Source organism: Gossypium hirsutum, chromosome A08 (genome assembly GCF_007990345.1).
Source record: "Gossypium hirsutum isolate 1008001.06 chromosome A08, Gossypium_hirsutum_v2.1, whole genome shotgun sequence".
In the NCBI taxonomy this organism is placed as follows: domain Eukaryota; kingdom Viridiplantae; phylum Streptophyta; class Magnoliopsida; order Malvales; family Malvaceae; genus Gossypium; species Gossypium hirsutum.
The window spans coordinates 122,219,129-122,232,978 of record NC_053431.1 but is presented as its reverse complement, the minus strand read 5'-3'; the positions used below and the strand labels follow the sequence as shown (position 1 = coordinate 122,232,978).

The 13,850-nt window shown below is 32.5% G+C and overlaps 1 long non-coding RNA gene across 1 annotated transcript; it reads right to left on the bottom strand.

Annotated features, from left to right (window-relative positions):
* Nucleotides 1-2,305: 2,305 nt before the first annotated feature.
* LOC107894086 (uncharacterized) lies at nt 2,306-5,447 on the bottom strand. Its single transcript, XR_001683159.2, has 3 exons — nt 5,174-5,447; nt 3,911-4,042; nt 2,306-3,067 (listed from the first exon to the last, which is right to left on the bottom strand). It is a non-coding gene; the product is annotated as an uncharacterized lncRNA (long non-coding RNA).
* Between the last annotated feature and the right edge of the window lie 8,403 nt (nt 5,448-13,850).

Sequence of the window (13,850 nt, the reverse complement as noted above, 5' to 3'; positions counted from 1 at the left end):
CTTATCATGCAGTGTAATGGAAATCATAAAGATATCAATAAGTTTGACAACAAAGTATAACGGTAATCACAGATGGGACTCAATTACAGAACCAAATAAAGACTCAGGGCAGTCATTAAGAGAAGTGTTAAAATAAAACGATAACTATAGTATTTTTATGTTTTTTTTAATTTAGTTGTTTTTCACACCCAAAAAAACATTTTATCATCATAATATTAATGTTTTTTAAATCATATTATTGTTTTGGGTTTCCAAAGTAAAATTTTTTACTTTTATTACCCAGATAAAATTTGTTGTATTATTAAAAAATCAAATTTAAATTTAAAAAAATATTATTGAAAGAAATAATTATAAGACATTATAAAATTTATTTTTAATTCCACCAAAAAATTATTATCTTATTAAATATATGTAATATTATATATAATTATTTAAAAATTATATTCAAGTTTTTCAATCAAATTTACATATTATGCATACATACATCAAACATATAGGCGTATATCAAATTCTCAAGGACCAAATTTGGCAGGTAGAAAACATGTACCTTTCCATTCAACAAATATCTCAAGATACCATAAAAAAAAAAGGTTAGATTTGAATTTTTTTTATATAATCTTTTACGATTTAAAATTTGTTTTATTTGAACCGAAAATGATATACAAATAAATGTTTTTGATAATGATGACTTTAGTATTTAAACTCTATTTAAATAGTTGGAAAAGAAATTTATTTCCAACAACTTATTAATTAGATCGAATAATTTTGAGCTTAAAAATATAATTAATATGTCGATTGAATATTAGTTCGATTGATATAAACATTATTTTTAATACATGATAATGTAAGTTTAATTATGCTGAAATGAATTATCCAATAAATTATAAATAATTTTAAATATTATATAAAAAAACTTATATTAATCATACATAAATTATAATTTCCTTTTTAAAAAGGAATCCAAGCATAGCATCCTAGGAAAACACACAAAAATCTTTCAGAAGAAAGGTAGGAGTCAAAGAAGTGTGTGGAGGTTAGAAAAAGGCATGGTGGTCCTCCATTCGTTCCCACCTACGCAGTGTGGTGGCTAATTCACCATTAATTGCTACACCCTAAAAATACATTGCATGACTGATCACCTTCTTTTTTGGGGGGCAGCGACAGGGCCCCAATCCCATACTTACCCCCCCCAAAATCTTACAATACATTGGATTCATGTCGGTCATAATATGTCTTTCACGGCTATGTCAAAACATTGGGCATTGAATTGTTGACATATTTCGAACCCCCATCCCTAATTACGTGTCGGAATATTAGAGTTTTTGTGACGCCCAAACTTTTTAAAACTTCACATCACAGTATTTGAATTCGTCACTAATTAAAAAAATATTATATATTTAAATTAATATATGAGTATCAAGTAATAATATGTATCCACAATTTCAATTAAGATAAATTATTATAATTACTGAATTGAATAACTCAATTTAAATTAATTAAATAACTCAATTTAATAAATTAATTACTTGAATTGAATAACTCGATTTAAATTAATTAAATACAACTAATAAACTCATACATAATTTTTTATATTTTAAAAAATCTAAAAAAAATCTCATTTTAACTAAAATCATATTTATTTTTTTTATAAATTTGGCATAATGTTTACATCATAATTCATAATCTAAATCATTAATTAAAGAAATTGAAGAAAATAATTAAATTAAAAAGTATATTAATAAAATTCATGCCAATTTTATGGGGATTAGGGTATTAAAAAACATGAAGAGATATTTGAGAAACGATTTCCCACCATGGATGAAGATCATGATCTACTACCAAACAAATGATCAAAGACCATGGATTTGGTCAGTATGGGTATGAATAGCAAATCACATGGAAAATGAGCTTGTTACCAAGTGACGCAAAGATTGCTGTTAGAAAGGTGTCACTGTAAGACCACGTGATTGAAAAAGTCGGTGGGCTAATTGGAACGATCAAGTGGTCCCACCACACAGCTGTAAGTTCCAACTAATCAGGAGGGCACACGTAATGATCTCACCGATCACATGTGAAGGCGGCGCACCACCCAAAGATAGACCCCTGCCCCGTTTTATTTTACTTTCTGTATCTGGTCTGGTCTGGTCTGGCTTGGTTTGTTGGGTAAGCGTGGACGGTGAAAGTTTTGAACTACCTGTTTTAAGGGTATTATTGGACTTTGCTAGAAGAAAATGTAGTGTTTTCGCTTCTTGATTGGCTTCTTTACAACAAAAGCTAACATGAGACTATTCAGCAACAACATCCATTGAAGCTTCAAAATGTGGCATCTTTATTTTCCCAAGGAAAGTAATATGGTTACAAATTCAATTACGTTATACATATTACTTGTAAGTTTGGATAATACTTTACACATCTCGCTAGAGATTCCATATTAAATACCCATTTGGATGGATGGTAACCCTCACAGTTACAATAATTAATTTTATCGTCATCATTATTTTTAATTTTACTAAAAATAAACGTACTGCTCTTCTAAAGATTATCTTACTAGCTTAAACCTCGCATGGTCAAAATCTTGCTACCCATAACCTCATAAGCATAGTCATTGATAGTTCCAATTGATCGTTTGGAGCTTACATGTATTCTCAATCACGTGTGATGGGATACATGTAGGTCGATTGGACTCCAAACAATAGAAAACCAATACCAAAATGACACGAGACTTTGGAAACGATCTGAAGAGTTCCTTTTTAAAACCCACGGTCACCAAAACAGGGCAACTCTCTCTTCTCTCGCTCTAGATTCAAACAGTCACACTCTTCTACTATCTCATGCTCCAGCCCCTCAAGGAAGTCAAACTCTGGCCGCTATCATTACCTACTGCTCTCCGCCCGCCAGATAAACCCATAAACCACCACGAAACTCCAGCAATGTATCAACAGATTACTTAGAAAAGTTAAGTTGGGTTGTTGTGGCTCATTCTTCACAGAAACTTCTCCTTATGTAACGCAATGGATGATTGGGGAAGAAAATAGAAGAAGCCCTTTTTCATTTCTGACATGGAGATCTGAATAATTTTCATAATACAGGCCGAAGAGTAAATTAAATATTATAAACTCAGACCATGAACATGAAGAAACGTCAGGAATAAAAAAGAATTTTTGGGGTCTCAATGGTTAATGGGTAACTTATGCTCCTTTGACAGGATTTGACCCTAAAATGAATTTAATCAAAGGTTGAACTCAGTTCCGAACTCATCGGAATAGCCCTCGAAAATAAAAGCTATTTGTTTGGTAGTTTTATTTAATAGATTGTAGCACTAAAGCCCAAATGGCAATCAAACAAGTTGGACATAAAACATTTTCTATAAAAATGCAGAATAAAAACCATGTGCCGCATCAATCAACTCGAAATGGCTATTAATGTGCTAGCCACCCTACTCTATTGTACTTTCATGGCATGAAGAAAAAGAAGACCATGCCTTGAGAGTTTCGATGAAAGGTCTCGAACAAAAGCTACGACAAGGGCTAGCCATAAATTTGGGCAAAATTCTATATCACAGCTAGAAGAGTAAAAGTACCATGGACGCCTTTCTATAAGGGTAAAAGTATTAATTTGCTCTTTTATTTAATGTATAGGGATTAATTTGTCCATTTTTTTAGTAGGGGGTAAAATGTAATTTGACTCTTGGTATAGAGGCCTCCATGGTACTTTTATCTGACCGAAAGTCATGTTATTAAAATATGTGCCTTAAAAAGAGTATGTTGAATTTTTCTCAAGTTTTTGGCTCTATTTTTAAGGTATCACTATACGTGAAAGAAATGAAGAGTTGGAACAACGTAGATTCAAATAACCGAAAATGGTCTCTTTCTATTTAGGGCAGATATGAGTTTAGTAGTGAGTTAAGTACCTTGAAATCCCCAAGCAAGTGTGTTCAAATCCAAAACTTCATTAAGTAGTTGCATTCTACGTGCACTCAGCTTGGAACTGTCTTACTAGCAATACCATCAATATTCCTACCAGTATGTGCTTGCAAGATTGCCTGCAATAAACCATTTTTTATATGGATATTACATCACCTCACAAGAATCAACGAAACAAATAAAAATAGTATACTGATGGTGCAATCATCCAGCACTCAGATCAAGGAAACCAGTGTAATTCAATAATTGTTTAACATCTTTGATGTATTTCCAGCAATTAATCTAACTTAGCACCTAAACCACCTTTAATTCTACATATTCTAATATAAATGCAACTCTGCTTTTCCTCTTATTGCTTTTCCCCGCTTGTCCCCTTCATATCCCAAGACAATATGATCTACAAAAAATGAGAATATTTTATAGTAAGAATCATCAAGAATAGGAAGAACCCAGTATGAGTTGGACCTATGTTCTCGATTCAAATGTAAGTGTCGGATATTGATGTATGTCCAGCATGAGCATGTTTAATAATTTTGAAGTTTTTCCATGTATTTCGAGGGCAGATAATATGATGAAAATAAAGAAACAGATTATTGCTTTATGACCTGTCCTGCTACTAGAGATCATAACATGAATGAAATCCAGACAAGAGAATAACATGAATTAGTAATTGTAAGAAATCATAGGCCATGATACCTGACGTGCAATTATTTGTAATAAATAATGGATCATAAATCACATGCAACTGCAAATTCCTTTAATTAAGTTCTCTAGACATGTTCATGAATTTATTGCTTTCATTTTTGTTTTCTCTATCTGCCTTGCCTAGGTTGACGCTTACCTTTCCTTTGGAAACATAGGCATCTCCGAGAACCTAATTAAATTTCGATTTAATCCTTTTGAAAATCATATAGATATAAATCAATAAAATGGTAAAACTGCATTTTAGCTCCACTAAAAATATATAACTTAACCTTGCCTCCTAAAAGATTTCTGGCTTCAACCCTGAATAGACCTTCATCTGAACACTAACACCTACCACAAGCTAAGCACCACAGCCACTATATTTACCCTTCATTTCACTATAGCATGATTCAAGCAGCCGACAAGTAATTATCACCTACTACATCTAATCTAACCCCCCATTTTTTTGTACATTGGGTCATATTCTCTCAAAAGATGAAACAAGATCTTGTGAAGTGTGCTGATAAAATTAGGGATAGTGCGTGAAACGATAGCAGAATTCTTACTTTCCGGTTACTCTTAGTGAAGCCTCCTAATCAAAATCAGAAGAGAGTTGAAGCTCTGGCAAAGTAACCAACTTGAATCCCTGCCTCTCCCTGCAATATAAAAAGAAAACCCACCGAAATTAAATAAATTTGATTTAATAACTGAACTTATTGAAGACGAGAAACGAATAACATTGGCGGGAGTTCTTTCTCGGGCAAATTATCGAACACCTCGTGAACCTCAACCAGTTCGAAATCCAGTTAGGTTGGGCCACATATTGTTTGCTTAAGCTTCGGCCCAAAATCTGACCTTAGCTTAGTTAATATCTCCATTCTTCATGATGGGTAGAAATTCTTGAAGGGATAATTATTAAAATTAGGATTATCTTCCTGTACAATTGAACACAAGCTCGTTACCATATACATTAATTTTGATTTAATATATAATGTCATATATGAATTTTAATATTGTGTGATTTTATATATGAAATTTTGATTTAATCTAATTTTCACAAACCACTATTAACATTATTGAATAAACATCATTTTACGTTAATATATTACATATACACATAATAAAATTAGTTCGATATTGAAATAAATGTATGTATTCATTTATTTAAATGTGTATAATTAAAACAAAATAAAATTGAACCACAGTTTAAGCTTCATGTGTATAATTGAACCAAATCAAAATTTATTTATCAAATTGTACATTGGATCAAAATTCATGTATTTATCTTAATTTTTTAAATATCTTTTATTTATTTAATCGAATTAGTTTGAGAACTATTTTTTAAGAATAGTAAGATGGGGTTCGAATCTGTGTTATCTAAGTATCAGATAAGAACTTTAGCCACTACTCTAAACAAATCTTGACAAATAATTTTTGGACATAATGTCACATTTAGCCCTTATTATTTTTTAAAAGCTAAATTTGACTTTCTATCTTTTAAAAAGAGTCGATTTTGACCATCTACCTTTAAAAAAGAGTCAATTTGTTGGTTTTTTAACGTAAATATTGATTAAAATGTTAATTTTTTAAACAAGGCAGCTCGTATGATGATGCGCATGTACTTCATGCTGTTTTTTTTTTTAAGTTTTTGAACTTTTTATATGTTTTTTAATATATTTTTATAATTTTTAAATTATTTGTTGGCATGCATATAAAATAAATATTGTCACGTTAGCGTGAAATATACATAACTGCCATACAGGACATCATGCCAACATCATTAAAAATTCAGTATTTTAGTTAGCATTTCTATTAAAAAAGTTATTTAATCTATTTTTAAAATGTTAATGATCAAATTTAGCCAAATAAGAATAATTGTCAAATTATCAAAATATGCAAACATTGACAGTTAAATTTGACATAATGTCAAAATTATATTATTTAAAATAACAGAACATTAATATCACGGTTAAAAAATTCCAATCCCTCTCAATTTCAAAATTGAGCAAATTAATCTCTCTTTCAAGAAAATTGGAGCAATTTAGTCCCTGGAAAATTTGAAAGTGAGTAATTAAAGACAATTAATCACGGTATTAATGTTTATTGTCAACTGTGCATGATTTTGATTGGTATAATAACAAATTTAGCCATCAATATTTACATATTTTGTTAATTTGATTTTGATTCTAAAAAAAATTAACAAATTTAGCCTCAACATTTACACATTTACATGAATATTACAGGCTAAATTTGTTAAATCATAACCAAATTGATGGAATATGTAATTTATGATCACTAAATTTGTTATTATACCGGTCAAATTTTGACGAAAAATATTAATATTGTGATTAATTGACATTAATTACTCACTTTTAAAATTAATAGAAACTAAATTATTACGATGTTTTTTATAGGAGTCAATTTGCTCAAAATCGAAATTGAAATGAACTAAAAATATCCTTTTTACCTTAATATAAAATTAAATAATTTTTTTACAAGAAAAAAATAAAAGTTTTATTATTTAATAATAATAAAAATAATTTAAAATCGACCAACTAATACGGTTAATAAATTATGTTATCCAAAATTCAAATCCTTACCTAGGTCGTGTGACTGATGCTTAATGCAGGTTATACTATTCTCATTTATTGGCTCTATCTTATCGGTGTCGTATTTAAGTCAATTTCTTCATATTTACTATTTATGCATCAATAAAACAAAACTAATAAAATTTGAGGGATTAATTTTAAGTATAAAATACTGTACGAACATATCTTAGCCCAACATAAATTATATTACACCCCATTCAAATGCAAACAGCTGAAAATCACTTGTCGGGAATCCTGCTTTAAATAATTAAAGTGTTTTACTTTATATCAAATAATGTCTAATATCAGTACTATCTTTACTTTATGTATTGTTTACTACTGTTTACTTAATGTCTGATGTTTATCCTATATACTGTTTACTATTTTGTTGTATTACATCCCCTTCAGCTATAAAAGGGTGATGTATTCTTATTGTAAAGATCAGAGAAGAATATCATAAATAAAATCCTAGTGTGTTTTCTCTACCTATGGCTTTCTAAAGATCTTTCCTTTTCTCTAAATCATCTTCTTCTTAGAAAAGTTCAGATGAGTTTACAAAGAATTTACAATATAGTATGCTCTGTGCTTGCCATATAATGGATCATGCATATCAGAAATATTGAAATTCTAATCAACAATACCTATATTGATGTGGATAGCTTAAGTCTCTTGAATTAAGGCTTTTTAGCTAAAAGGCAATGCCTGTTGAATAACCCGTATAGAGAAAGGGTTTAAGTTTTTGGCACAGCATACCTGCTACAATTCATTCTTTCTTGCAATCCCTGAGTTTATCCACACCTGTATTGGTATCAAAGCCTCCAGGTTCAACAAAACTTATCTTTAGTAATCTAGGTGATAGATAGATTTGGAGAAAACTCTCTCAATCATGGCAGAAAATATGTTAGCACATCCTTCTACTTCTTCTACACCTATCTCTTTACCAGATTTTCCTATGAAATCTCATTCTGCAAAAAAGATTTCCTCTTTATATGAAATATAATATTTGAGTGAAGAAGATAAAGTTCAGCCTACAGATCTTCCTACAGTAAATCCTAATGCCGCTTACAGAAGGTCTGCCTTCTCTCCTGTAAAATCCATCAGAACTTTAATCAAATGTTCCACTAAACAAGTCAGGGAATATATCCAAGCCTCACGGTTTGATAGTTTTCCCATTTATGCAGCTTCACCAGAGCAGATTGTTACTCTCGAGATTCCAGTAGAATTTTCAGCAGAATGAAAACATGCAGGTTATACTCATATTCATTTTGGAGCTATACGTCTTACTTTAAACTATCATGGCACAGCCGGAAAGCCTGTAGTTACAAGAATTACACTTTTGGATTCTAGATACCTAGAATAACAAAATGCATGTATTGCTACAATTGAAGCTACGTTAAATTCTGGACTTGTTATGGTCACTCTTTTCCCAAATTTCACGATGGCATTAGTAGATCCCAATCTGACCAAAGCTCTGAAAGTTCAGATCCAAATAGCAAGGGCACCACAAGTGGCTTCAGCTATTACTGCTACTCTCCATTATCAGATTGTCTACATGATTCAGGATCATGTCTTTAATTTATCAATGCATGAAACAGATGATCTTTACTCATCTCGGTAAATACAAATGACCAGCCTCATTGTGTCCATGTTCTGAGACAAATTCCAAAAAGGGAACTAATTAAACTCCTCCCAGATAAATGGATCACTAGTTATGAAAAACTTCATGAGCATAGCCAACCGATCCAATCAACCTCAAGTCAGATTACGTCAAAGGGAGATGGAACGACTGAGATCAAGTTTGATCATAGTCATCTTCATAGTTTCCAAAATCCCAACATTTTCCCGACCCATTTGATGATGCAACCAAATGAAAAGCCGGCACAATTCCATGATCAAGAAGATCCAGACTGTTGTTGCCCGTTGTGTGAATCCGGCCCAAAAAGAAGCTTAATAGAAGTTTTTCCGCAGATGGAAAACCTTTATACATGTTTAAAGACCCTGTAACTGGACATGGTCCTTGGGCTTTAAACTGTTTATGTGAATTATGCACAGATGATAGATTGGCCGCCTGGATTGATAGCATGGACATAACTGCATCAAAGCCAGGAAAAAAGAAGAAAAAGAAAATTTTAACTCAAGACGAGTTTTACAAAATGTGGATAAATAGAGATCCAGATATTGGACCACTTGGAGAAGATAATGATAAATATGTTTACCTTGTTGATTATTCATCTCACAAGTCTTTACCAAATACAAAGGTTTTACCTGAACCTTGTAAACCTCCCTCTCCTCCTCCTCCAAAATCATCCACTCAGTCTCCTGCAAACACCTCCAAGAAATCAAAACCTTTTCTTCAGCAGTGTTATAAGAAAATAAACAAATGGGTTAAGAAAAACCCAGATTTCCTTGCTCCACAAAAGCCAATTTCCACTATGTGTATGATGCAACCTACAGCATCATATGACAAAGATTTCTCACTTGAAGAATACTTTGAAAAGAGTTATACTCATGCACCAAAAATTCCTTCAAAAATTTAGACTGATATTTCAGATGCACCGACGAAAATAACTGTTGTAGAAGCTACTCTCAACTGGCAAACAGAAAATGCTATTGCTCAGAATCATGTTCTGAAAAGAATTGATTCAAAGTGTTGAAACCAAAATAGATGACAACACCAAAATGGTCAGAGATCTGATCCAACAACCAGCAGCATCAGGACAAGATTTCTTCTCTCATCTTACACAAAGAGAGAAAGAAATTCAAAAATTGAAAGATCAAATCAAGACTCTTCAAGAAACAGGGAAAATCCCTGAGCTTACTCATAGAGTAAAAACAATTGAATTATTTCCCTCTATCAGACAAAAGAATCCACTCCCGGCAGAAGGAGTACGAATAACCTTTCCAGAAGTTCCAAAACGTACCAAACCAAGTACGTATGAAATTTTTCTGGAAATCAAAAAATAAGAAGCAAAGAAAAAGAAGAAAAACTCATAGAAGAAGCCAAAATAGATAGTGAAAGTGAAGCCTATCAAATGGAGAATAAACTTGGAAAAAGACCAGTTTTAGAGGAATCTCCACCAAGATCTCCTCCTCCAAAACAAGTCTCGAAATCTCTGATGATCCAGGAAGAAGATCAGAATCCTTTGACAAAATTTTTAAAGGATTATACAAAATCTACGATTCCTAATATCTCAACTGTACAAAATCCAGAATCAAGCACTGAAGCTGATTCAGGAAAAAGTTCAAAATCATCAGAAGAGTCTGAATTCTCATCAGATAAATAGACAGAACCAGAAGATAAAGAATTGCAGAAAGCATTTCAAACAACCAAAGTTAAAGAACTAAGTGGTGATGAAATGCAAGATATGCTAGAATCATCTTCTGCACATCAGAGACAAATGCCAAAATATTCCATAGGAAGAACCACTTTCACTATAGATGACTTGCCACCAGCAAAATGGCCAGACAGAATTCAAGAGTTTCATTCTTGGTTAGAAACTCGCAAGCTTACTAAAGATAGCAATTACAACATTCTTATGGAGTTTGTCTCCAGATTTACAGGAATCTTGAGAGATTGGTGGAATTCCATTGATCAACATAATCAAATGCAGTTTCTGGTTCTACAAGATCTGGCTCAACCAATTAGAATCATACATCAACATTTTGTAGGAAACCCTGAAGATTTACTAACATTAAAAAGAAAGGAATTCTACAAAAGAAAATGCTGCTCGTATGTCAAAAGGGATTTGGAAAAGCATTTTAAAGTAATGACAGTGTTATTTTATGCTTTAGGCCTAAATCTAAATCTCAAGCCAGTCATCCTCTCATCTCTTCCAAATCCAATTCAAGTTGCAGTTAATCAAGCCCTCTAAACACAAAATAAAGATATTCTCCAGATCACTATTGGAGAACTCCAACAAGAAGTCTTTGTTGCTCTAGAAGATATCTGCAACAGAAGAATGATATCCAAAGATTATCTCTACGGTGACAAAAGAATTGACAGAGCCTGCGATAATTCCCACTTGAAGTACAAATGCCCAAAAGATCATTTGTGTGATTGCCGCACAATAAAGAAGAAACACTTCAAAAATATTATTCTTTTCCAACTTTAAGAAGAAGAAAGAAAGTTAGACCTCGATGGAGATATCTTAAGAAGAAAAGAAAGGCAATGAAACCTGATCGCTGTTACATCTATAATCAAAAGGGACACTTTTCAAAAAATTGTCCAAAGAACAAGAAACAATGCCAAGAAGATTGCACAGATAGTAAAACAATCAGGAGTAAAAATTCAAGAAGATGATGATATTGAATTTGTTTGCTCCATTGAAGATAAACCATCAGACAAAACAATTTGTGCTATCCCTGCTTATGATTCTTCAGAACCTGAATCGGATTATTCCGACATACAGATGATACAAGCTAAAGCTCAGACTGTTGACAGAGCCGTTGACACAGTCTCAGTTCCTCATATACCTGTTAAGGTCTATTTAGACAAGTATAGTAAACCCATTACTATAATTGCCTTCATAGACACTGGTGCAGCAGAAACCATCATGAACCCAGACGTTCTACCCTCAGAATGGTGGAAACCCCATATAAGGTATTTTGATTATGCTACTGATGTTCTTTTTGCTACTCATTTGATTAGCAAACCAATTACTATTCAATTCTTCCCAGGCTGTTGTGTAAAAACCACAGTATTAGGATCAAAACTCCCTGGAAAAAATATTATAGTAGGTTTTGACCTCTACAAAAAAAACCCAGCATCTTAGAATACTCCCTGAAGGAGTAAGATTCAAAAATCTTTTCTAACCCTTTGTTAGAATCCCAAAACTTTTTGTCATCCAATCTGAAAAAATCCTTCACACTATCCAGGAATTAAAAGCCCAATCTTGTGCAGAATCTTATTCTGAATTCCTGAATAAATGCCCAAACCCTTTGTGGAAAAATCCAGACTTCTTCATTCAACTACCTTTCCAGAAAAATGAAGACATCAACCCAACAAAGGCCAGCCACTAGGGAATGAATCCAGATCATCTGATGCTAGCATCAAATGAGTGCAAAGAATTACAGCATCAAGATCTGATTGAACCCTCAGATTCTCAATGGGCATGTAAAGCTTTTTATGTAAATAAAAGATCTGAACAGATCAGAGGAAAGTTAAGATTGGTAACTAATTACCAGCCTCTTAATCATTTCCGACAAGATGACAAATTTCCTCTTCCAAAGAAAGACTTACTCTTCTCAAGCTTAGCTAAAGCAAGAGTCTTCTCTAAGTTTGACCTCAAGGCAGAATTTTGGCAATTAGGAATTCATCCTGATGACAGACCAAAAACAGGATTTTGCATTCCTAATGGACGTTTTCAGTGGAAGGTCATGCCATTTGGATTAAAGACTGCTCATTCTTTATTCCAATAAGCAATTATAAAAAATTTTCATCCCTTGATGGAAAATGCTTTAATATACATTGATGACATCCTGCTCTACAGCAAAGACGAAGATTCTCATGCACAACTCATTGAAGAATTCAAATCCTTTATTTTCAAACATGGGATAATACTGTCAGAAAGAAAAATGCAGATCAATAAGTCAGAGATTCAGTTTCTGGGAATAGACATTAAAGAAGGAAAATACTCTCCAGGACCACATATTGCTCAAGAACTTCTCAAATTTCCTTCAAAAGATTTGTCTTTCAAACAGGTCTAACAATTCATTGAGATTGTTAATTATCTTAGAGATTTTATTCCTAAAGTTTCTAAGTATATTAACCCCCTCCAAAAGATGCTTAAGAAAGACCTTCATCAATGGTCTTCATCTCAGACAAAAGCTCTTCAAAGATTGAAAGAAATTACTCAGGATTGGCCTCCACTTCAAATCCTCTCAGATGGAGAAAGAATTCTACAAACAGATGCCAGTGACAAATACTGGGGAGCAATATTGCTTGAAAAAAGAAATGGTAAAAGACAACTCTGTGGATACAAGAGTGGAAGATTTTCAGGAGTAGAAATTCATTACCACTCCACATTCAAAGAAATCATTGCAGTCAAGAAAGGTATGACAAAATTCAAATTCCATCTTCTAGGTTATCATTTTCTAGTAGAAATGGATATGTCCTCATTTCCACAAATGCTCAAGTTTAAACAGAAAACTGTCCTTCACCCACAACTCTTAAGATGGGCAGAATGGTTTTCTGAGTTTAAATTTGATGTCAGACATATATCAGGAAAGCAAAATGTTCTTGCTGATCTACTTTCCAGACCCAAAGAAAATCCAGAAGTTTTCACCTACAAAAGAGTTTTTTGGCCTAGACCCATCATGATGTATCGACCTTATTCCTCATCATCCACCTTTCTTACTCCTTACACTGTTACTCCTACTCTCTACCCTGAATATCCACCAGAAGTTTTTACTCTTGTGGAAAAGAACTGTTTTCACCAGAAAGCCAGGGATATGATGTTCGAATATCAGATTCAAATTTTCAAGAATTTTGGGGGACTTATTCTTAAACCTTGGGGTATTCACCCAGATTATCCTTTCATACACCCAATAAGGTTTAAATTTATTGAACAACCAAATGAATTAAAATGGTTTTTATGGTACTTTACCCATCTCTACCATATTGCTATACAGTTCGACACCCCTAATCTCCTTTATT